This window comes from Linepithema humile, chromosome 4 (assembly GCF_040581485.1).
Source record: "Linepithema humile isolate Giens D197 chromosome 4, Lhum_UNIL_v1.0, whole genome shotgun sequence".
In the NCBI taxonomy this organism is placed as follows: Eukaryota; Metazoa; Arthropoda; class Insecta; order Hymenoptera; family Formicidae; genus Linepithema; species Linepithema humile.
This window is the reverse complement of record NC_090131.1, coordinates 12,315,695-12,342,131: the sequence shown is the minus strand read 5'-3', so window position 1 is coordinate 12,342,131 and position 26,437 is coordinate 12,315,695. Positions and strand designations below refer to the sequence as shown.

General features: G+C 33.6%; 1 protein-coding gene and 1 long non-coding RNA gene across 2 annotated transcripts in view; both read right to left on the bottom strand.

The window, feature by feature from the left end:
* The window catches only part of LOC105668643 (uncharacterized), a 472,083-nt gene that overhangs the window by 165,736 nt on the left and 279,910 nt on the right, over positions 1-26,437 (bottom strand).
* Positions 1,152-20,359, bottom strand: LOC105669667 (uncharacterized). Its single transcript, XR_010889964.1, has 2 exons — positions 19,760-20,359; positions 1,152-2,027 (listed from the first exon to the last, which is right to left on the bottom strand). It is a non-coding gene; the product is annotated as an uncharacterized lncRNA (long non-coding RNA).

The window sequence follows — 26,437 nt, the reverse complement described above, 5'->3', positions numbered from 1 at the left end:
AAGGTCGTAAGAACAGTTTCGGGTTACTCTATACTCCTTTACTGTTCGATCAGGCTTTTCACTTGTTAGTGAGGTGCAAGGGAGGAACACGAGACTTCGATAGTAGGGATCGGCGGCTCTTTTCCCCGCACTGCACCTCGCGCTGACAGTCGAGCGGCGAGCATCTGGAGAGGGGGAAATTCTCGCTCTCCACTTTGGCTCCGGAGCCGGCGTTTGGACATGTCTGATTTACAGAATGTCCCGTAATTCGCGAATCAAAATATTACAGCATAAATGTTCTCAAAAAATTCAATAAAAGTTTTGTTACGATTTTTCAAGTGTGGGACACCCTGTATATGTTAGTGACTATAAAAGTGGTCTACGTCATGTATTTTTTGTTTTCAGATATTGCGACTTTTGCATTTGTATATATTAAAAATAAGATCAATGTACGTAATTTTCGTACACTTTAGTATCTCGAATCTGAGATCAGTGTAGACTTTAATATGTCTCCATATAGACAAATCAAGTTTCTATAAAAAACATAAAAAAATTTTCGCATCAACAGCCAGCGATGGCTCGAGAAGTCTTTAATATATATATTAATATATGTTTATAATAATTTTCACCAATATTCCAGTTTCTTTTTCTCCTTCGATAATAGAATTCCTAATTTCCAAAATTTCAAGAGCTATAAAATATTCGTAATATAATAGAGAAGAGTTGCCGAATTTGGACCGGCTCCTAGATTGGACCACCGTCTATTTTAAAAAATAGAGATATTTGCAGTGTCAGTGATTGACTATACTGGCTTAAAGAGTGAGAATGGAAAGTGCTAGAACAACGAGGCAGCCTTTCCGCTCAATCTCGCTGAATTCTGGAAAGTAGTGATGTGTGAACATTAATTTCCGTGACATCTCGAATTAATTTTCTTCTACATCCTGTAAATACCATAATTTTAAACGTTACTAATGTAAAATGTATTATCTTAGTTACAATATGATGCACCTGTTTGTATATTACAGTACAAATGTAATGATAAAAACATATTTTTCTGACGTAATCTACAAGTTGCCTAATTTGAACCACCACAAGTTACTTGCATTGGTCCGGTCCATCGCAGGACACGATGTGTCTCATTATTGCGAGTAGTTCAAAACATATTGGAAACGTTCTTTTTTCTTTCAACTAGATCCAAAATAACGCAAAGAGGACAGAACTGAAAATGAATTGTAAGGTTCAAGATTTACAGAATGTAATAATCCGACCAGATTTATAAAGTTATAGATGTAATGTATTTTAAATACCGGGGATACAATAAAAGAAAAAGGTGACTTGCGAAAAAAAGGAAAACACAAAAAGGTATCACGTCGTTACGTCGTTACTTCGCTCGTCGTGGTCTCGCACTGACTCGTGTGTCCGCTCGCTTTTTGTTTATTATGCGTGCGCCGCTGCGCGTATTGTCTTTGCGGATCCTGCCTATCTCTATCTCGCGCGCTATTCGAAAGTCTAAACTGCACCGCATCCTATACTCAGCCATCCGACTGACATATGTCCTCAGATGTACGCTTTTCAGGTAATGTATTGTCCCTGGGCTTCATGTGGTCAGCCGCCGTAGACGTTATGCGTGGCCCTTCTACTTCTCCTATCTTCTCGACTATATATCGTTCGTTGCAAAGTGTCTTCTTAACGCGGTAGGGTCCTAAATACTTGGCGGCGAATTTTAATCCAGGTCCTCCTTGGGTGCGTTTTATGGTTACCAGATCATTTTCTCGATATTGCGGTGGAACTTTCTTCTTCTTATTATATGTTCGCTTATTTTCCTCTTGAATCTTAGCTATGGCTTGTCTCGCCAATTCACGAGACTTTTCACGTTCTTGCTGATGTGATGCGACCTCTTCTGTTGCTATAATGTCCTTAATCAAAGAATCTTCTCTTAACTTCATTTGAGTACGATATAGCCATCTTTCCATTTTCCCGGACTTTCTTTCGGCCAAGATACAGTCAATACAGTTGTGCACGTACTTTTCTATCTTCAAACGCATTCCCTGAAACCAATAATCTGTTTTTAACAGCTTCTCCGTTTTATCAGTAGCAAAATGATCTCGGTCATGAACATGACGGATGACACTGGATTGCATCGGCTCTGGTACAACTATTAAAGCTTCGTTGTTCACTAATTTATGTAGTAACTTATTTTTTATGCAATAGCTTTCCCTAGCTCGACTGTCCGCTTTTATGCAATAGCTTTCCCTAGCTTGACTTGCTTCAAAATTTTCTTCTTTATTTCGTCGTCATCCAGCTGACTTCTTCTTATCCAAGCTGCAATTGTTTCTTGACACCTAGTCACCATCATTGCCGCGGGTAGAAAGTTTCGGCTTAAAGCATCCACGTGTCGCATGCAGTTCCCTAAATGATGCTCAATGGTGTATGCAAAATCCTGAAGGAAAAGAACCCACCTCGCAATTTTTGCACAACAATCAGCCTTCTTAAGAGTCAACGTAAACGCTTGACAGTCTGTGACTATCTTGAACGGAATATCGATCAAATAAATTCTAAACTTCTTAATCGCCTTCACAACGGCCAAAACTTCTAACTTGTAACTGTGTAATTTTGCTTCAGCAGCCGATGTTTTAACGCTCGCAAAATAAACTGGGTAAAAACAGCGATCCTCGCTGTCGCGCTGTATTAAGATCGCTCCGAACCCTTGACTTGATGCGTCGGTATGCAGTTTGATATCTGCATTTGGAGAATATATACGCAATACGGGCTCACTACACAGAATCTCTTTTAATCTATTAAACGCCTTTACTTTTTTATCGCCAAACGAAAAATGCACTCTTTTTAATTAAATCAGTCAGAGGACGAGCAATCGTGGCATATCCTGACACAAATTTTCTAAAGTAGCCTGTAAGGCCTAAAAAGCTCTGCACTGATTTTACATCCTGCGAGTCAACTATCTTTAATTCCTGTGGCGCTAATCGCCGAGCGCGTTGATAAATCGGAACGTCATCTTTTACTACTATTTGTAACTTAATTCCTACGTCTTTAATTTTTTCTGGCTTATAATCTAATATCATCTGTCGAAGTTGTTTCCTGTGATCCGGATTTTTCACAAGCTTGACTTCTACTTTGTTTGCCTCAGTTACAACATTGATTTTATTGATAAATAAAGACTCATTTGCTTCATTCTCAACTTTCGTAATACTTATTATTTTACCACCTCTTATCCGCATGTCGACATTTTCTAGAAAGTCTGAACCAACAAGAACGTCATCATTCAAGAGCGCGTTCGCGACTACATGGAAGTCAACTTCGAAATACTCGCCGTTCGTCTCTATCTTCGCACAAGTTCGTCCCAATGTGACGTTTTTAGCTGCACCCACGCCACAAAATTTAATCGTCTGCTTAACTAGACTCGGGGCTCCAATCTTAACATAAAATCCCGCACGCATGAGACTTATGTCGCTACCTGTATCGAACAAAGCGGTTACTTTATTATTATTAATCTTAACAAGTTTATAAATTCTTTTAGACTTATCGCATATTGCCTTCGGATTGTTCTCTACCTTACTCTGAGCCGCGTTACAGTTTTTATCCTTCGTTTTATCCGCTCTGTGTACAATTTGCTGTAATGTGTCCATGTCCGTTGCACTTGAAACACAGCACCCCCTTTTTTTTCAAAGGACATGCAGCACTGAGATGATTTTTCCCACTACAGTTATAACAGCGCTTAATTTCCGTCTTTTCGTCCGTCTTACTAACCTGCGACTGTCTTTTCCTAAAATCATCTGACCTAACCTTAACATTACTCACGTTTTTACTTTTAGTTTTCATTAATTCATACGCGTCTAACCTCGCTTTTAATTGAGAAATAGTTTTAGCGCCATACAAAATCGTTTTACTTATCTCATCATCTACAATACCGTCAATTATATACTGTATTACCGCGGAAGTTTCCATGTTTATCGACAACGCAATTTCTAACATTTTATAACAATACTGGTGATATGTTTCGTCCGTCTTCTTTTTCCTCTTTTGCAGCTTCATATGCACCGCATGACTGTCTGTACTGGGGGCGAACTCAGATTTTAACGCCGTCTTAATGTTCTTCCAAGTTCCCCTTTGTACCTCATGATTCACAAATAGTCGCGCCGATCCGACCAATAACCGTCTTGCATATATTGTCTGATGCACCGCCGAGCATTCACTTAGCTTCGTCGAATTCTTTTATCTATTGTTTAATATTTCTGCCGTCGTCGCCGCTGAATTTGTGGATGGCATCCTCAACGTCCTTGAAGGTTAAGATACACCTCATCGGTCTATCATCGTCCTCGTCTTCGTCTCTCTCATTTGCGTTCATCACTGTTTCGTCCAATTCGTCGTCGCTTTCGTCGCTTTTGTTGCTACTTTCAACGTCGTTATTGTCGTCTTCGTCGTATCGTCTTAATCGCTTTATCAGCTCTGCTTTTGCACCTGACGTCTTTAACTTACGCGTCTTTAACTCACTTTTCAATTATGGTATCGTCATATCGTCGTACGTCTTACTGCTCATCGTTGCCGTTGTTATCGATGCGCCGTCTTGTCCTTTATTCGCCATCTTTTCAAACACACGCTTTTTCTTCTGATCCTGGACGAAAGTCCCTACGTTGTAAGATTCAGGATTTACAGAATGTATTAATCCGACCAGATTTATAAAGTTATAGATGTAATGTATTTTAAATACCGAGGATACAATAAAAGAAAAAGGTGACTTGCGAAAAAAAGGAAAACACAAAAAGGTGTCACGTTATTACGTCGTTACTTCGCTCGTCATGGTCTCGCACTGACTCGTGTGTCCGCTCGCTTTTTGTTTATTATGCGTGCGCCGCTGCGCGTATTGTCTTTGCGGATCTTGCCTAACTCTATCTCGCGCGTTATTCGAAGGTCTAAACTGCACCGCATCCATTGAGTTCTATAACATACTGGAGCGAGCCTTCCTATCCCGAACAAAGAAAACTGCGTCCGCGATTTAGAAAAGGACACATATAGCAATGTGAGGATTTCTGTCTCTTTTTACGTTATGCTGAAAACATACGCTGGACAAGGAAGACTAGCCTCACGTAAATCTATCTGTCTTTTTCGCCGATGGAGACATCCCCACTCCTGAAAGGCTCGCTCCAGTATGTTATAGAACTCAATGACCGCATCCTACAGAATTGCAAATGGCCGTTGCGGTATATAAAAATGGAGACTATCGTTTAAATAAATGTAGTGTATGAAATTCCTAAAGCTACAATAAGGAGACATGCTATGAAAAAAACCGATATGTGAATGTTGTGAAGGTTCTAGGGAGACAAGCTGCGTTCTCTCGAGATATAGAGAAGATTCTAGCTGATTATATTATCATGTTAAAAGAGTGTTTTTTTGGGTGGAGCATTAAAGACGTTCGAAAGTTAGTATTTGATCTGGCAAAAACATATAAACTTTCTCACACATTCAATAAAGAGAACAAATTGACGGAGAAAAAATGCATTTATGCGAAAAAATCCTGAACTGTCTGTTCGGCAACCAGAAGCTACCTCACTAACAAGAGCAAAAGATTTCAACAAAGATAATGTACTACATTTTTTTGATCTGTTAGAAAGCAATATCGCAAAATTTGGGTTTAGACCTGACAAGATATTCAATGTAAATGAATCTGGATTCAGCACTGTACAGAAACGTCCACAAAAATAGTTGTACAGAAAGAAAAACATCAGGTAGACGTTGTTGCAAGTGGCGAATGAGAGGTTAACACCACAATGATCCGCGCAGTAAGTGCTGCAGGTATCTACATGACACCTATGATAATCTTCAGAGCAAAGAAATGGAATACCGCGTTTGAGATTGGTGTCCCTTCTGGAAGCATAGTCAAGATATTAGAGACAAGCTACATTAATGTTGAACGATATGTAATATGAACATTATTAAAATCACACAAACTTCAGCAAGGATAAAAAAATCCTTTTTTGTTGGATAGACACACCACGCATAATAAAAACCTGGCAGCCTTGAACTTTGCACGAGAAAACAATATTGTGTTACTACAGCTACCCGGGCATACAACCCACCGTTTGCAGGGGCATTGACGTGGCATTTTTCAGGCCACTACAGACATACTTCATTCAAACGCAAGAAAAGTTCCTGAATACGTACAAATGCCATCAGATGAGACAAGTCAACATTCCATCTCTCTTGGATGAAACCTACGGAAGAGCAGTCACTAATTGAACACTGTTGCTAATGCTCAGAGCGCTTTCCGCTTAACAAGAATTTGGCCGGTCAATTGGCATATTTTTCAAAAGCAACACTTTGCTCCTGCTGCTGCTCTGCTTCTTGCTAACACTACCTAACCATCTTCTTCTAAAATCCAGAAACAGCAAGAGAAGCTCCATCTTTGGGCAAAAAGTCTGACTCAGAAGATAGTGACGACAATAACAAAGATGAAAATTACAAACCATCTAAGAAGAGATTGAAGCGCTTCAAAATGGCTCTACAGCAGATTTCCTCCTTGCCAAGATTATCAGCTGATCCAAGACCAATAGGATCACGAAAAAGCTACGGAAGAGTGCAAAAAGGCAACTGTATTAACTAGCAGTTCTAAACGGACGCTTGAATGTTTTAAAGATAAACGTTATAAAGGAAAGAAAAAATGCACACAGATGCAAATGATGAAGACTCCAATTGGTTTTGCTTTATGTGTGGAAAAACAGTAAGAAAGACATAATTCAGTGTCTGCAGTGCCGCAGCTGGGTCCACACTCATTGTACTAAGGTAAATCCAACTAAAAAGAAATACTATTGCTTTACTGCACTGCGAGGTAACAGAAATTTAATAAAAATGTAATTTTAAAAATTATTTAATGTTTAATTTACTTTATTTGTTAAATATAATTATAAAGGTTATTTTTAAAGATTACTTCTAAATAAACATATTTTTAATTATCAGTTTATCACAATGCACAAATTATTTGTGCTCCCTCCATTGTAGTTTAATGGTTAAATTTCTTTGTTTTTTTACTTTTTTTAATGTTTTAAACAATTTTTTTAAATTGTAGATTTAATTTCATTGTTTTTTGGGAGCGGTCGAATATAAAAAACCTATGGTCCAATTTACGAAACCTAGTTGCCTAGAATAGGCTGATGTCAATAGTTTAGTTTTTTTCTAATTCTATTTTTATTAAATATATTTTGGTCACGATAAATATATAACACGAAAGTACATCTGAGGTTTATTTTATTCCTGTATTTGTTTCCTTTCTGTAATGTTTTATACTTGTGTACAAGAGAGAAATTAGAAACTGATCAAAATTAGGCTACTTTCCCCTATATATTATATAATTTTATATTATTATATAAAATTTATTTAGCTGAACCATTGTCTAATAACATAATAGAAGAATAAGTATTTTCTTTCTTACAAAACAGAAATTTATTAGAGAGCAAATGACTTAGATCACTGTCAAAATACACATAAACTAAATTCTTTTTAACGACATAATTACGAACACCATTAAAAAGTTTAATTTTCAACTGTGTTTCAAAAATGACTCCGTATTATCATAATATAGATTAATGTAACACGAAGTAAATGATAAATTCAATTTTTCAAGATTTTTACTTACAATTAGTTCACTTTCACAATTATTTATACGAGGGTAAGTCAGAAGTCAGAAAGCAAGTTTTCCTACTTTATTACTCAGAAACATGTGAATTGCAGCTAGCTGCAATTATGTTATAATACGTGATCCCACTAATAGTAGCGCACATCTTCATCTTTCCCTCACAAGCAATATAGCCGCAGCGACAGTAGTAAGATGCCGAAGGTACTGACTGAGTGGTCAAGAGAAGAGGTGCTCTCAGTGATCTGATTTCTTTGAGCAGAAAATACGAAACACGTTGATATCCACAGACGGATTGTGTCTGTGTATGGTGCTGACGTTATGTCCAACAAGTGCGGAAAATGTGGTGTCGTCAATGTGGAGATCGAACAAGTGTAAAAGATGAAGAGAGGAGTGGTCGTCCATCCATATCAGATGCATTCGTCAACAAAATTGATTAATTGGTACGTGAATTGCTGAAAGATGTTTAATAAGCTAAAAAACATCTATGAGATAGGCGATTGCCATCTGATGATTTTGTCAAAGATGAAGTGCAAGATGGTTACAAGAGCAAGACGTCAGTTTCTATCGACAGGAGATGGAAAATCTAATTGTACGCTACAGATTTGGTAACTATGTGGAAAAATACAGGAATTATGTTCAAGGAAAAAGATGTGCTTTGATTTGTCTTATGTGTTCTCATTCTATTTAAAATAAATAGGGAAACTTATTTTTTTATTTACCCTCGTACATATATAAAAAAATTTTTTTATAAGTTAATAATATGATTAACAATAAAGTATGAAAAAATGTGAAATTTATTCTTAGTTTTGTGGAAGCAAAGCATAATATGTTTTATAGGAGAGTCTACATAAATAGATAAAAAATTTTTTTAATTAGTATTACTTAATATTGATGAAATTGGCCATAAATTGATCTAAAGAGCGAGAGAGCTTCATCGCATGGGCTTTCCTCTGAAATCGTCAATTATATTAATATATAGATTGCGTCGATAGAAAATGTTTCTGAACGCCGTTAATATAAATCGATCGTATTTTGATTCGAAAGTAAAAGATGATAGTTCTGAATTCTGATACGAAGACATTCTGCGAAGAAGGTCAACATTCTGAATGCGCACACGCTACAAATATAATATTCTTTCTTGTATGAAAAACGTGGATCTCGAGAGAAAAGACTACGGAAAATAGAATATGGAACACAAGCGAAACCGAAGATAGAAGACAGTAGAAAGAGAAAAAAAAAGAGGAGGAAGAGAAAGAGAAGAACTGTGAACTGTTTTAGAATGATGCCGTCACGACAATGAGTCGACCATGGAATCATGATCGTGTGGAGGCAGGCGTCACGAATTAATCTCCCGGATGAAAACAGGACTGGGCGCGTAAAATGTTGCCGACGAAGATTGGTGATGATGTATCACAAACGAGACTTTCGAAGTAAAATAGAATGAACAAAAGTTATTCAGACACACGCAATCTTTTCAGGGATTTAATTTTAAAAATAACGTTAAAAAAGGATTTATATTTATCTCCATATTTGTAAAGCTTATTCATGCACACATTGTCCAGATTAAATAAAAATACATTGCATATAAATATTAAATTAGAAATTATTTTAATATAAAAAATGTGTAGAGGGACATATATAAAATGGAATATTAAACAATGGATATATTTATACATATTATAATCCATATAATATCTCATATTGTAACAGTTGTATTCGATGTCACATTCGCCAAGATAGAAAAACAGAATTATCAATTTTTATTGTACAAAGCAATACATGTGATCGCGACGATTCATCGATTCCTATTGATTTTAATTTAATAGCTTGTCAATTTTTATTTGTTATTTCGTATTATCTGTTGCACAGTTAAAAATATTATACTTTAATTATTCCGCGTTAAAAAATATATTTCTGTAAATTTCCAGCTCGAATTCCAAACTGAAAATTACTAAGAAGGGATATCAGCATGCACATCAGGTTACCGAACACCGTGTAGTACAACAGATTAACAAGTTGCGAGTCACGTCAGGGTATAAAGCGCCGTCTAGACGTTTTCATCTAATCTAACTTGCAGTTTCGTTCAGAAGCAATGGAAACGAAAGGAGTTCGATAACATCGATTTCGAAATCAGATGGGCTTTTTTCCCGGGGCCGCGCGGGACGAAGAAGAAATATAATAGCTTTGTAATTCAATCGTTTGCGTCGTGCGGAGAATATGGAGCGCACGAAGTGATTTTGGTTATTTCGGGGACGGTAGAGTACAAGCGCTCGCGAAAGTTTTCATCAAACGTGCAGAATACCGACGCTATGTTCTACATAGGTACTTTTACAACGCCTGCAGCTTTAACAACTATGTACAATAAATAGTACAGTATTCTATTTTTTGAAACTAAATTCTCACATTTATGTCTTTTTTTTTTTCAAGAAGAAAAGGAGATTCACGAAGAAAATTTCGTCGGTTTCGTATATGCTAGAGTTAATTTTATTCATCCTTATTTTAAACTTTATTCATCCTTATTTTAAACTTTAAACAATTAATTTATATCACAAAATTGGATTTTTTAACAGTTGATATTACTGTTAATACGCAGCACACTTATTGTATATTATATATTAGTTAAGCGATAGAGTTCGTAGTTATTTTATAATTCAAACAAATATTTTATATTACAATATACTTTATTTAAATTAGTAATAAGATGCAAGGTAATTTATTTCCTAATAACAAACTAAACTATAGATATTTCTAGTCTATAAGTTTACCACAATATAAAATGGCTGTATACTTAATCTGTGTCCAATAAACAACTAACACTTAAAAAACAATACAGGCGGAATTTAATTACAATTTCAGCAAACAAATATTTAATTTATGTGTTAATCAAACTGCACCTTGTCTGATCAAAAAGCAGACAGATTTATTTTAAAAATTCAAAATTTGTTACATATAATATAATATACATGTTACATATAATATATATAATAATACACAATAAGTATGCTGCGTTTTAAACAGTAATATCAGCTGTTGAAAAATCGGACAAATTATTACACTCGATTATTACAACTCGATATTTTATACGATATTATTAAATGTTTATTACATTAATAATGCCATGAATAATCAATTGTTATTAAAATGAAGCACTCTTTGAACCAACAGTAATCATAAAATATTATTTGTCTTCAATAAGAAATATCGAGAAAATTTACAGGAATTTAAAATTATATTCCAATTTATAAAATTCGGTAACAATCTTTCATTATTTTTGTTATTAAATACGCTTAATAATTGTCTATTAAGTAAGTAATAATGTATTAATAAATTTGTAATAATAATACACAACTGATTCCATAATTGTCTGAATTCACGTAAAAGAACTGAAATGTGAAAATTAGTAAATTAAAGTAGGAGGAATAATGATTAAAGTTATTGAACTAAAGAATTTAAAATGCAATAAAATTTTTTCCTCTCGTGCATGAAGAATTTAATTCATTCATCCGGTATTCGTCATTCCGTGGAGCGTGGCCACTTCAACTGCAACAGTCGACGTTTTGCTTATGAGATCGAAACGCTCATAAATCCAGCAGATGTATTCGCGTACACATACGCCGCCACGCGTCCCTTCGTCGGCCATTGGCTTTCTCCGGTTGAACCCGTGGAAAGTTATCGTCCTTCCGGAGTGAAACCACTGGCGCGACAGGACAATAGTATCCCGGCGATCCACGGGCAGGGCGCGCTTATCGATTATCGTCGGTCAAAAATACGCGCGAAAGTGCGCTTCTGTCTCGCGTCTCAACGGCGACAGCCGCCTCTTCGAGTGTCGTGTCTCGGAAGTATCCAGAATATATACGCGCACATCCTTCTCGCTTTATCCTCTCAATTTTTCTGCTTCAAATGTGAAAGAGTATTGAGGGTTTAATGATGAACAATGGAAGAAGACGCAAAAATGTTGAAAAAAGAAAAATACGCAAGAATGTTTGAATGTAAGCACAGTTCAAGTCTTAGATTTGAAAGTCTCAAAGCTTGTTTTTAATAGCTAGCTTTTTTTTGAAAAATTATGTGTTTATATACAGCCAAATAATAATGCTGATGATTTTTTATAGTATTATAGCTGATGGATTAAAATATCAAAATTCTTTTTTAACATTTTTTTATACTACTTAACTCTTTTGGGACGGGGGTTTTTAACAAAATTACTTATACGAGATCTTATTTTCTATAAGTTTTCAGAGTCTGAATTTGATTATGGCCTCAGAATTCTAAAATTCAAAATAGCAGATTCAATATAGCGGACCAAATTTCAAAAAATTAATCTGATTATAGTCAGACAATTATTAAAAAACTCGGTTATAGCAGTTTTTCGGATCGCTGAACTCAAGTGTTATTTCAAAATATCAAAATTCTAAGAATATATTAAGCAATCCCAAAAACCCCTTTAAAATTGAGTTTCAAGATAATTTAAATGTTTTTTTTTCAAAATTTGTTCCATCATATTAAATCTGCTTTTTTGAATTTTAAAATTTTGAAGTTATATTCGACTTCAGCAACCTTTAAAAAACTCTATAAAACCAAGTTTCAAGTTAATGTAATTATTTTCGTTAAAATTCGATTCGCGATATTAAATACGTTACTTTGAATTTTAAAAATACAAATATTTTTTACTTCAGATTTGAATAAAGCATCAATAAATACCTCAAGTTTTATAAGTTTTATTAAGACTCGAGTGAGCAGTTTCAAAGATAAAAGAGGGTATTCTCTATAAAAGAGGTGTCCGAAAAAGATTAATGCAATAAAATAATTTAAAATTACTGTTCTGTGCAATTAGTTAAACTAAGAAAAAAAGCAATTTCAATTTAGTTTAATAAAACAAGAAAATTACGTTACACAAGTCGCTGCCAGCCAATGTTTCGAAAAATAATTACCGTTTTTGCTGGCGTGAGGTCAACGAACTCGTCTAGCGTATAACATGTCTTAATGTACATTCGTCGATTGACTAAAAATACTTTAAGTTAAGCTCAGTAATAATTCAGAAATCGCGGCTTTTCCCGTTGCGACATCAACTGCCACATTTCTCTTTACTTTGACTAACCTATCTGTAATTTGCATATCTTATAACTTTACCATATACTCCGTAAATGTATAAATCCTAGTACATTTTACGAATTAAAGGCAAATTCAGAACCAGTATTTGTGATTCATATTTATAATTTTAACGTTTGAGATTTGATTCAGTTTCAAACTTGAGGTGGAATAATATTGATTTTGCGTAATGAAATATCGTAATTGATAATTGTAATATCTGTATAACATATCTTTATTTAATAATTTTTATATTATATCTAGATATTTATAAGCAATCATTTATTTGCGTAATGTGTCAATTTTTGAATAAAATAGTGATTTTTGGATAAGATATTTATTATTCATTATATAATATGTAATTAATCGATGAGTTTAGCTATTTGAATTATAATTTTAATTTGTTATTTTTGATTAGTTTTTAAATTATTATTTCTTATTATTATTATTTTAATTATTTTTTTATTATTATTTTAATTATTTATTTCTCTCTTTCTCAATAATGATATTTCAAATATATACTTTTCGTGTATTCATTTTTGCAGTCTTCATGCAAAATATGTATTTAATTATATTTCATTAAATAATTTCACACATCAATTGTAACGGCTTTGTATCAGTTATGCTCAGAATTACATTCTACATAAAAACAAACAAAATTACTTAAAAAATTTATGTCACAAATTATCCGTTTTCTATAAATCAATCAAAAAGTACAGTTTTTCGTGCTCAAGGAATTGACACTTTCACGCGTTGTTGCATCGCTAAAGACTTAATTTATATTCTTGAATTGTACTGCTTCTTTAGACGTAAATTTAGCAAACGAAACAGTTAAAAGCGTGGCGCGTGTTAATTTTTCTTAATTGTTCGAGGTCAAATTGATAATCAGGCGACCACTCATTCTTCAAAAGCAGACAGACAAACAAGCCCATTCTATTCATTCAAAATAACTGCGATGTCTCGGCAACCAATTAATTTGCAATGTCAATCACCGCAAAATTTATTCAAAGGGATACACATTAAAATTCTAAGTATTATTTTTAATCATATCCAATTCATTATTAAAAATATACAGTCGATTCTGATTAATTAGGACACATCAAGACATAACATTTTGATCCAATTAAGCGGCTGGTCCAATTATCCGGACACTGATCTTTTATCTCTCTATTGGGATTTGTTTTTTAAGATTTGTTTTCTAAGTTTTCCAAATAAATGGCCCAATTAACAGGTGGGTCTAACCGAAATCAATGTATATACTTTATTAATATAAAAAAACATGAAAATTTGTTAAATTTAATATTTAAAGATCATGCAGATGTAAAAATTGTTGATACTATTCTTGGTGTTCGCCTGACTGTTTATGGAAATTTCACAAATGTCTAAAAATAACTTTAAATTATCATTAATTATTTTTGACAATTAATAATGTATGATTAAAAGTAAAAACACGAGGATTGGTTAAATTTCCATTCGAAATTATCGATACCGTTTTCGGTATTCGCGATGTCGAGTAATAATAATGGCGCACGCAAATCCGCAGAGCTGCGGATCGAAGAGAGAAATCAGAGGGGGTTGGAGACGATGGCAGACAGAAAACGCGTACCTTCAGCAAGGCGGAAGCAAAGTGCGAGTCTACATCGGGGCGGTGTATTCACTATTCTCTTAATTCCACCTATTCCGTACCGCCCTCACCCCTCCCTTCGGCGACGTGAATATCGTCGACAGCGTGTGTGTGTGTATATTTGCGGATGTGTGTGTAGCTCCTGCTCCCCACGGCATCGAGTGCGTGCGGAGCGCAAAAAAATCTATACCACTCTCGGACTTCGTGCACATAAAACGACTTGCGGGAGCAGATCGTATGCGTATGTATCGACTGCCTGGTTCGCGATGGATCGATGGATTTGGTTAGTGAGCTTCGAGGACTTTTCGAGTTCCTTCAGCAGATTTTATACGCGCTTTTCTCCGAATTCGTATTTATTTCAATATTTTCATCTTTTCTTTCAAGATTTTTTTTTAGCTTTTTCAACTTGCCATTTTTTACTTCTTTTTCCAAAAGGATTTTCTGAGAAACAAAATTTCTTCAACGTGTATTTCTCTTCGGATAAAAGCGTATGTTCAGAAATTAATTTTAAAAAATATTCTGCGAAACGGTCTTCGGATTTCTATTATTCTCAAACTTGAAATAAAATAAAAAAAATTATATTAAAAAACTTGAATATGAAGACTATACATGTATATCGCATATTCGAAACATGAACGCTTGCTTGAGATGACAACTTTGCAAACATTTTCGCCTTACAGAACGTGGAAACACGTGCGTTTAAGTAGTTTCGGAACATACATATGTGCGTATGTGAAAAATACGAGACGCCAAACTTTTGGAATTGAAACTTTTTATACTTCTCAAGTTTTTCGATACTTTTTCTCAATTTGTTTTACAAATAGTCGAATACAATCTGCTATTTTGACTTGAAGAAAGACAGTTACAAATTTCTGTATATTATAATTGTCATATCAGTTACATGTGAAATGATAACCTTTTGAACATTTTGTTAAAACAAACAATTATATTAAAATACTAAAGTAATAATGGTGAAGAAATGATAAACATTATAAATCAGTAACGTATGAATTTTTACAGAAATGTCGTAACAACGTATGCATTGAGAACGGAATCATCTGCTATAAAGCCGTGAGTAAAAAGAGGCAATAAAATAGCAAACTGGATTTTCGTGTCTTTCTAATGCGATGCGTCCCAAAAGGAACGTGAAAAATAATGATGTGCTTACAACTTTCGCTATTATTATATTACCATTATTATAGTACCATTCGATTCCAGTAAAATCCGTTCCTTTGTATCAAAATTTGCCACCTGCGATTGTATTAGATACGTACGCGATAACTGGTTTGTATTTAGATACGAACAAAATAAAAACTCTCTGATTATTCCAGGTAAAAACAAAAGGATGAGCGGACACGTTTTTCATAGTGATCAATACAAACGATTATCTGAGCTTTATTTAACTCGACATAACATGTACGTTGCATTTAATTTGTTTTATGGAGCATAATGACTGACGTAATACAGCGGTTAGAAATGTATGAGCCCACGTTGTGAACTTTCGTCGTTTACACACATCCGTGCGCTCTTCTATAAGCGGATATTATAGCGATAAATATCTATTAATTTCGAGCATATCGGAGCGGAATGTGAGTTTCTGCGACGGATAAACGTTATATTTTGACATACTGTTATTAAGACCGCGTACTCCGCTTTTGCGTCACGAGTCAAGTGTATCACGTGCTCATGAATATCCCTTCCTAAGCACTCCCTACACAAACGCGATCCATATATCCGCCGTCAACGAGATATTTATTAGCCGAGTTCCCGCGGATATCTTACTGGAGTGATCATAGTGTATATATATATCTTACGCGGAAACGTACGCGCGCGCGTGGTATCGACATATTGATTTTACGCCGGAAGACGCCGACAAAAGGGAATCGACTTCAGTCAAACGAGAACTCCGCCCTCGTCTTTATGAAATATCGTTTGAATATGAATGAAGCTGACGAACTCTCTCTCATCGCGCCGCGGAGGTTCGTCGCCCAAACTAGCAGGAAACGCCTCGTTCGCCTCATCATCAATTCCGGTTCATAGTTGATGCACAGAGAAACGGTCTGTTCAATCATCGATCAGCTCCAATCAGATATCGATTTGTGCTAACTACGCGAATCGTCATTAAGGCTCATTATGGATAAGCGGATTTTTTATTACGATCAAGAATGTACGCAATATTATAACTTTCCATGATTCTTTACGCTTATTTTTTTCAACTTTATAAATTTAATTAAACATACAGTTTTACAATATTAATTCTTTTGGGATAAGAGCTTTTTAACAAAATAATTTATATACAAAATCTTGTTTTCTAAGAATTTGATTGTGGCCTTAAAATTCTAAAATTTAAAATAATAGATTCACAATGGCGAATCAAACTTAAAAAAAATAATCCGATTATCGTAAAACTCAGTTTTGAAGAGTTTTTGAAATCACTGAACTCAAATGTTATCTTCAAATTTTAAAATTCTAAAGCTAAATTCTTTAATTCTCTTTTAAAATTCAGCAACCCCAAAAACTATAAAATCGAGTTTCAAGATAATTCGACACTTCTTTCAAAATTTGTTCCACTTCCAACGCGTTCAATGGATCTGTTATTTTAAATTTCTAATTCTAAGACTATATTCGAATTTAGTAATCTTAGAAACTTCCAAAAACTAAGTTTCAAGACAATCCAATTATTTTTGTTGAAATTCGGCTCGCGATATTGGATCCGTCATTTTGAGTTTTGTATTTTTGACCTCAGACTTTAATAAAGCATCCAAAAATACTTCTATAGGCCAAGTTTTAAAATAAAGTAAGCAGTTTCTAAATTAAAAAAAGAGTGTTCTCTACAGAAGATGTCCGTCCGAAAAGGGTTAATTGTTGGAAAACGAAAAGCCAATTTTTTGGTCAGAACAAATCTTATATTGAAAAATATAATACAAAATATAACATTTTGATGTTCACTTCTTTACTTATTTCGTAAAAAACGAAATGACAAATGCAAATTTTTTTTCTCTAAAATTTCTCTTTACAAATTGTTCATACTAATTACCTCTTGATTTTGTACAAGTGTGACGAATATCAGACAAATATCTGCACGCTACATATTTATATATTCTTTTTTCATCTAGAAAAATTGCGATTTGTTTTTCACAATATTATCCGCTTTAAACTCTTATTCAGCAAAATAATCGCGTAAAAAATTATTCTGGATCTGAGAAAACATTAAATCTATTTATACTCTCAAGAGATACGTAAATAATTATATGAATTTCATCGCTCTGTAAAAATAAGCTTAGTGCCACAATAACCGATTGGTAAGAATAATATGCTCTGAGTAATTTAGAGTACTTAAGATTCATGTTTCTCGTTACTCATAAATTTTGTAGCCAAAGCCAACTGCTAGAATCTATCATATTCCGCTAATTGTAAAAGTATCTACCCTATTATTTGCTCGATTGCATTATTTGCATCGTCTGCCTACCAAGCTATAATTTCCGAAAGGCAACAGAGGAAAACGACAGGTGTTTCGAAGGTATCAAAGATGCGATAAACCGCTACTGCATATATCCGCGATTGTTTCTGGTCGCGATGCGCATTTCCCCCTTTCGCGTCCCGTTCCTCGCCAACCCTCCTGACATTAGCCAATGATGCAATCGTCCTGCGGCGCGTGCAACGACCAAAGTGCAATTAGCCGCGGATCTGCGTCCGTTCTTATTACTTTGATTCCGTATTCTATCCGCTTTAATCTTGTTGCGCGTCAACGATCACCCAAATGCAATAAGATAGATTTGCCGAAGAGGAGCAATAATCCAGTGACGTGCCGAAACTCTCAAACGCACGTCGGGTAATAAAGCCAGTAATACACGTAATAATATTATCGACTTGTCTCTGCCTTTGGGCGATAATATTAATTCGTATCCGAGTGCGCATGATTGCAGCTTATTACTCTTAGAATTGCTGATTACGTAATGCGTTTAAAAATCTCTCGCTTCCCATGAAAGAAATTTGCCAATTTCATCACAGTAAAATCATACAAATAAAATTTGTGCCAAATCAAGGAAAAATGTTTACGTTGAAAATTCCGGCTGAAAAGTTGTTACATTTCGCGTTTTAGTTTGCTCCAGAATAAGATTATAAATACATTGTGTGTCTTCTTCTTCAATTTTTGCTCATTGTCACAGATAATTTAAGTATAATCTATTTTAATTAAATCAAATTAGTTTTCTCACACATTACTATTTTATTTTATTATAATAATAAAAGTAGAATTTTCCCTTCTTCAACTGATACATACGAAAAATTATTCTATACTCCGCTATAGTTTATGACGTGTCAATGATCCTTATAGAACACTAACATTTCTTGAAAAGTAGAGTAACACTCTTCAGTAATAAGGACGGTTTACTTATTGTTAGAAGAGCATAAAAGCTTTGAATTCTAAAAGTCCATTAATATTAAATGTGATATTTTATCTCACAATTAGTCTTCTTAAATGTTTTGTCAATATCAAGAAGTTTATTTATCTTACTGTATCAAGATTTTCATATATTCTAGTAATAGTATAAATTAAAAATAAAATTGAAATGTTTTTTATACTTCTTGAAAAATATTTGATAAAAAATCTGGACGATTCCGTATTTTAAAAATGAATAATTAAATAATTCTTTCAAATTTATCTCATTTTTGATCGAAACAATGACCTGTTTCTCTTGGTAATATTTTTTGTCACTAAATCCTCGTAAATTAATAAGTGCAATAATATAAAATATGTTATATATATGTATATAAAAAGAATATTTCTTATCCAAAGAAAATATAATTCAATTTTTACAAAAATAAGCTTTTATTTTATATTCTATAATTAAATATAAGTAGCTCTTGTAATATCATGATATTTTCTGTATAATGTGCATAAAAAACATTCATGTCACATAAAATATCACGAAGTCTCAAGTTCTTGTTTTACTTATTCAACGTTATATTAAAGAAATGTTATTAAATTTATATAAATTTAATTGAACCAGATGATAAAATCGGCAACTATAACACACATTAATTTAACTTTTTCATTAAAATTATCACCGCTATGAAAGTACCGTAGCTAAAATCAGCTGAATTTATTCACATTACATTTAGAGAGAGAAAATACACCTTTGGATCGAACGATAATCCTCACAAAACAGAACCATCAAAAGCACATGAGCACCTGAATATGCGCGCGTATATATTTTCGAGTATAGTTCCCGAGGACTCTCTCTCTCTTTCTCTCATACAGCTTTTGTTAAACGATTCGAACCAGTCACGTTGCCTCCGCAGCTATGAAAAATTTCTTAACTAGCGGCATTGGTGAGATTACCGATTAAAACTACCGGCGAGACAGGAATCAACTATTTGATTCGTGTTCTTCATTGTAAAAGTCCCCTCCCTAGTTTACTTACATTGTGTCTGGAGTCAGTGCACCCTCTCTCAAGTCGATGAGATACGTTGCCGTTCGCAAACAGTCTGTGCGCGTGTACGATTTCCAAAGCCGGCGAGTGCGACGAAAACGGCGCGACGCTATGAGATCACAGACGTGACGAGACGAAATGACTGTTCAATGTGTGTTTGACCGGATAAGATCCGATAAACGTCTTTATTCACTTCACCGGGAGCCGGTTGTCGCCGGCAATTTTCTACGAGAGCAGTCCACCGCCACCATCGCCGCCACCGCCGCCGCCGCCACGACGCACACTACGGGCGTATTGTGTCCCGCGCGCGTGTACTACCGCTCTGGTTGGCAAAAGGAAAAAAGGAGAACGAAGAAACCGCCGTCGCCGCCACCGCCGCCGCCGCCTCCGTCGCCACCGCCGCCGCTGTGCCGCCGGTTTTATAATCAATATTAGTTGACGGAGAATCCGCGCTGCGTCGCCTCTCGTCAAATGGGGAAGGGGACAAAATGGTGGGGTCGGAATGCGAGGGTTGCCGCGGGGAAGGTGCACGCCGATGGTGGTCTCTTCTTTATCGTCGAGCGAGTGTGATGCGGATAAGGTGATAAGCCGCGCGCGGCGACACGGTGTCGTCGCTCACCTCGATAGTCGACGGTTTAACCCTTGACTCCCAGAGGGTTGTTCCACCCTTCCTCCCTTCCGGAATGAAATACTTTTAAATAGTAAAATAGAACGGCTTTAAGTAATAAAACTTTTAAATTTTATCTTCATCGAAATTATTGCGAAATGTGCATTACAAACGTTTGTACGTTCTACTTTCAATAAAAAATTGCAACATTGTAAACTGGAACAATGCAATAGTTACACGCAATTAATAATTTTATTTTTTCGCGATGTTATCACAATTTAATTCGCACTACTTAATTTCTTCCTATAGAAATAAAACTGCTTTACTTGAACAGATTATTTTTAAAATATTTTTCTGCTAAACAATTTTTTAAAAGTTATTATATGTAGTATTTTTTCGATGATTGGTTCTTCTCTTACTCGTTAGAAAAATGTCAATTTGTTAGGAGTTAATCTTTCAAGTAAATTTTAATCGTTATTATTCTTAACTCTTTTGCGTTGTTATCCCAAGATATCTATGAAATTTTCCTGATGTTACACAAAAGAAACATATATTTGATATAGTTATATTTAATTATCTACAGAAAAAGATTACATCTAAACTCATCAAATTTATACAGAAACTATATTGTTATTTATTCACGGTATTGAGCTCTTTATCATTCCTAGATATGTATACAAATTAACAGCAAAAAAAGTTAATGTTATAAATATCATAAATATGAAAACTGTTATCGATGAAGAAATCAAGCTCTATATCGATTGGATTAATTGCGTTTGGGGTTGCAACGCGAATTTGTATGTTCACTCGATCGTGTTGTGAGGGGTTGACGGAAAATGAGTTTTATCATATTATCCTCGAATCGATTTTGCAACGGGAGGATGGCAAAACGCTGTGTTCCGTTTTAATTGGAGTTAGTCATGCATATAACATTATTTTTAATGATATCTCAGTAACAATTACAAAATTTGAAATCATGTAATACTTATTTTGGAAAAATTATTAATTGCAAATATTACAGAATAATGTTTCTCAACAAATAATTAAATCAGTCTTCAATAACTCTGTAAACTCTGACGAATTAGAAGTAAAAATAGATAAAACTCAGTTTATATAAAATTGAATAGAATCATTGTGTAAGGAAAATAAAACGTATATAACTGGACAAGATTAGTAATACAACTGAATGCCTTTCTTTTTGTTTCATAAAAGTAATGCATTAAGCATCAATAAATTCACCAATAAAAAATCTAATTATAATACTTGATATTGGAGTAACTCATATAATACTATTTATTCTTTCAATCCTAAATTTAGATTGCGATATTAGAAAAAATATTTTTATAATGTACATTATTCACACTGTTATTCCCTTATGATATAAATATTCAAATTATATTTAACCATAACATTTAATTTTCACAAAAAAATTAACAGATAAATAAAGAACTATAAGATTTAATTATATTTAAACCAATGTTTCCTATATGAGAAAGATCGAGAAAAAGTTAGAAGTTAGTTAGAATACTACGTACAAGGGAAAGTGGAACAAATATGGTAAGACTATATGGTAGACTAGTAATATAATTAAACGTTTGCGACAATTTTTGCTAAATAAAAATTTAAAAATTGTATATTTTTTAAAAATTATATTTAAAAAAAACATGATATTATTTTTCGAATCGAGTAAAAATAATTTAAATATTTAGGTATAGGTATAAAAGACAAATAACAATAAAAAGACAATTAAAAGAATTTCGAGCCAACGCAAGTTAATGCTTATAATACATTCTTCATGGTGTTAAAACAAAAATTGGTTAATATTCTTCTTTTCCGTTAACATAAATTATTAAACTATTAAATGTTTCGGTTAATATCTGACCATCTTCAGTAATATAAAAAATAGTTGTCCAAATATGTTTATATATTGAGATCAAGCTTTGAGAATAAGAAAAAGTGATGTGAAATACTTATAAGTTAACAGTGGATAATTGTAAACAGACACAAATTATATATATATATATATAATAAAAACAAAAAAAACAAAATGTACAAAATAAAAAAAATAAAAATACTTTTTCTAAAACAATTTACATATAAAAATATTATTTAAAACATTTTTTTCTAAAATTTTTATTTTTAAAATTGCATTTTTTTATCTTAATCCTTTTAAAATTGTAAATTTGTCGCGTCGCATGCCTCTATATGCTCCAATATAGTATTACGTTACGTATACTATAGATTGGAGCATATTAGGGCATGCGACGCGAACAAACCTTGTATTAGTTGGGTATCATTACCACGGGTAAACTCTGTGGATAACCCATCGACGTATAACATACCGGCTCTCTCGACACGTTAATCTTCGCCTTTGTCGGAGTCGGCTTCGCCGAGATGGCGTGCGGAGTTGGCGCCGACGTTGGCGTCGTTGAGCCGGCGCATTTCTGACAAACGCCCTGCGCAATGTTAACCGCTGACCGATCTTTTAAAATGGCATCTCGCCACACCCTACTGTTAGTTCACTCGCGAAACACTGCTGTTAGATTGTTTGCTCTATTTGTTTAAATCATAAAATGATTTTTTATTTAAGAGAAAGAGAAGTATGCAAATCAGACATTTTGGCAAAAATTTTTTTACTCTAATAATAATAAGAAGACAATAGAGCATATAGTATATATCATAAATGTGTAAAAATTATTTCTCATAAATTATATTTGTTGATGATAGGATTTTCACTTCTTATTTGCATTATGCAAATATGATCCTTGCAAATAGTTTTTAATTGAATAAATTAAACTGAATAATTTTACGCTTTATAATATTTGATATTAAAAGAGATATAAATAAAAATTGTGTATAAAATGGATGTTTTAAATTACAGAAATCTAATAATAAATATATATCATTAACGCAATAAATTTCAATGACTGCTATATTATTATAAGAGATTAGCGTATAATAATCGATGCACGCGTGCAAAAGCTGCGTATTATATGAAATACCTATATGTAAAATGTATAATGCAGTAACGCGCAAAGATATAATCAATCTGTTTTGTAATAAATACATTTTATCCAAATGCGACGACAAATATAGTACATACTTTTCTCTCGTAAACGTAGTTTCATTTTGTTATATGTATAGGACATTGGAATCATAGTATGAAATTATTTTCTGCTATTTTCGTCTTTTGTGTAATTCTCATTGAAAATTGCATATAACAATTACAATGCTATTGGATTGCCCTTTTTCATCAAATTTTTTTTATTATTAAAATAAATTATTCTTAATAGACAAAATAGCTTTATCATAAACGCATTGGATTAAATAATAAAATAATTGCATTTCTTTCGGCTATTTTGACTATTGTCTTTGTTGCAGTTATATTATGCTTTTTTGCATTAATTATCAAATTGAAGTCTGTACTTGTGCAGACATACATCAATCATATGACAAAATAATATTAATATAAAAAATAAATATAAAAAATTATACACAGTAATCTACGCAATTGGTTCTAACACCTGTTTTATTGAAGATATAAAAATGGTAGAGGCAACAGTTGAGCGGCATAAAAAGACATATTTTTCTATCAACTCATCTTTGTTTTTCTTCTTCTGAATATTCTGTGTATAAAAAGTATGTTGAAGTTTGAAACGTTTCTAAAGCGATTTTTAAAAAACAATTTGTTTCATTTTTCCTTTTGCACAGATGAACTGCTAAGTGCCACAAAAAAATAAAATAGACTAATTCGATACACCCTGTTCATTTCTGTGGAACACACCCTTATACTCAAAAAACCTTCTTCCAGATTACTTACAACACTCTTGCTACACTAAAAATGATTTGTTCTCCTTTCTCCTTTGGCACATAGAAACTTCTGAGATCTACATACAAAACACAAAAGACATAGATCCGATACATCATGCAGAAAACACTCTTATACTCCAAAAATGACTCCAGATCACTTAAAAAATTTTCAAAAATGATTTGTCCCATTTTTCTTTTCGCATAAAGAAATTTCTGAGTGCTACACATAAAATACAAAAGCGACTGATTTGATACACCCTGCATAAGACACCCTTATATTTGGAAAACTTCCCTCCTCCCCCAAAATCACTTAAAACATTCTTGCTCCATAAAAAATGACTTATTTTATTTCTACTTTTGCACAGAAGAAGTTCTAAGATCTACACAAAATACAAAAGAGGACAATTCGACACACCCTGCGAAAGACACCCTTATACTCTTATACATATTAGTACATATATACTTACATATGAGCACCTCAGAGGTAAACTGTGTTAAGTCACATAAACATAATTTGTTTTTTTAGGAGAAGCATCTAAAAAGATTTTTTGTTTTTGATATGCTCTCAATAAAATACTTATAATGTTTTGCAGATTTTTCTGATGCAGATTCATAGATACAATATCTAACTTCGATATGTTTCAGAAAATGAAATTGTGTGATTACCCATACAACACGGGTGACTATTTGTTAACTTATAATCGACTTTTCTTAGTCGGCATAAAGTCAACTATAAAAAGTCGACTGTCCGTCGACTATTTCCTGACAATGAGTTGACATTTGAAGTCGGCTGTAAGTCATCTCTAAGTCGACTTGAAGATGACTTAAAGGCGACTCTAGTTTTCGCCGCACACGCATGCGCAAGTGTATCTGTTTCGCCAGCGCTAAAACGCCAAACGTTACTGCCATATATATTATTCTTTTGTGTTGGCTGATATTTTGTTTGTGCTCGTTTCTTCTGATTTGTGACTTTTGAAGATATCATTTATAATATCAGTGATTGCGATTGGCCATAAGAAGCACAGAGCTTTTCAAGGTAAGTGAAAAACGGGTATTTGCATGAAAAAAAACAAGTTCTTACTGGGATCGCGATTTTTAGGTTATACTGTAATATATGAATGAACATATTTATTACTATTGTGAAAAGTCAGAAACTTTTTACGTTTAAAAATCTTCTGAAAGTTTGTTTTATAATGAGAAAATTTTCCATGTTTAAAAATCTTCTGAATGTACAGCGTATTTTATGTTTATTTCATTGCTTACAATTGGGTGACTTAGAGTAAGAAACAGGATCATTATATAATGATTATTAATTTATTATTATATTAATATTAATATTAAAAATATACTAATATATAAACATATAAATAAATATTGGCAGATGCGAAAAAGTTTTCGAGAATTGTCGAAGAGACAGAAAAATCGTCGCCTTCGAGCTTTAGAGAGACAAGATGAAGAACATGCATCAATTTCAGAACTTTCTTCGTATCCATCTGTAGTTGGTACAAACTTGAATGTAATGTTACATGATGTTCATGCACCCACCGAATTTTGCTGCTGTTAATAATTCGGATAATAGTGCGAATGTATTGCACAATGTTCCTGCGTTGAAGATCCAAAGAATTGCTGAGTACGAAAGCGAAGAAAATTTTCCTGAAAATACGGACAAAAATCAGGAACTATCAAGTTGGCTATGTTCATGGAAATGTAAGCACAACATTTCTCATGCTGCTATGTCCGAATTATTGAGTAAATTGCGTACATATGGTCATACTGATTTGCCCAAGGATGCAAGAACTCTTTTACGAACACCAAGAAAAAGTATTGTAAAGATTTCCATAAATGGTGATAGCAATTTTCATTATGGTTTAAAAAAGCAATAATTGATCAATTGTCACGTATAAAATGTGAAGTAGAGAATAATGCAATTTCATCACTTCATTTAATCACTTCTGTATAATGTTTTCTATGTACATGATAATGTGCAAATATTCATTGTCTGCGACTGTATAGTATACATTTGGACATTTATTACGTGCATTTCCGATAGAACATTATCAAATGGTATATCTACATATGCATTTACAGTGTTCGTTTTATTTGTAATATATTTATATAGAAACGGTGATGAAGAAAAGTCGTGGCACTACAATCTCTCAGGTTGAAGGAGATATTAAGGAATGGTTGAGACGAGCCAGCGATAGGCTCAGGTTGCTTTTAAATAAGCAATAAATGTTTTTGTTACATATTGC